General features: G+C 50.3%; 1 pseudogene; it reads right to left on the bottom strand.

Moving 5' to 3' along the window:
- The window catches only part of LOC106725785, a 15099-nt pseudogene extending 14475 nt beyond the window's left edge, over positions 1 to 624 (bottom strand).
- Positions 625 to 630: the final 6 nt, after the last annotated feature.

The following is a 630-nucleotide window of genomic DNA, read 5'->3' as shown; positions in this document are numbered from 1 at the left end:
ATTTACAAAAAAAAGGGGAGGGGGGGGGGGCGGGGAGGGGGGGGCTCTTAAAATTTTAGAGAGCCCAGCAATTAAAACTTTAAAAAAAATATGAAGTGGCTCGATGAGTACTTCCACTTCAGAAGCTACAGATAACAGGCAAACACCTAAAAATATTTTTAAAAATATTTATAAAAAAGAATTCAGCCGATCTCCCAACTACTAGAAGGTACACACACAAGCACAGGCTGGTGGTTCACCAGCTTCCCTTCCCGGCCCTGTGCCAGAGAGACAACCAAGTTGACAAAAGAATTCACCGTACGATTTCCCTGCAAACTGGGCGATAACCTGAAAAACTTCACCGTTGCTACTAGGAGCTCTTTATCATTAGAAGCAGCAGCGACCCGACAGGTGGAAAAATAAATTCTGAGCAGGGCCGCCAGCGGTGGTGAAAACACGGCTCAAGGACTGGACGTGCGAGGACGACGCTGTCTCGGGTCCAGGTCATTCACACACACACCCTTCCCTCGCGCAGAAATAAGACGGGGAAACAACAGGCTTCGCCGAGAACCACGTACCATTTCAAACCCGCCTCGTCCCTCCCGACGGGAACACAGACATGCTCGTCGCCGGTCCTGCCGCCACGGCTCC

This window comes from Myotis brandtii, unplaced genomic scaffold (genome assembly GCF_000412655.1).
Source record: "Myotis brandtii unplaced genomic scaffold, ASM41265v1 scaffold187, whole genome shotgun sequence".
Classification (NCBI taxonomy): Eukaryota; Metazoa; Chordata; class Mammalia; order Chiroptera; family Vespertilionidae; genus Myotis; species Myotis brandtii.
Note: the sequence above shows the minus strand (reverse complement) of the source record. Positions and strands in the feature narration are given on the sequence as shown.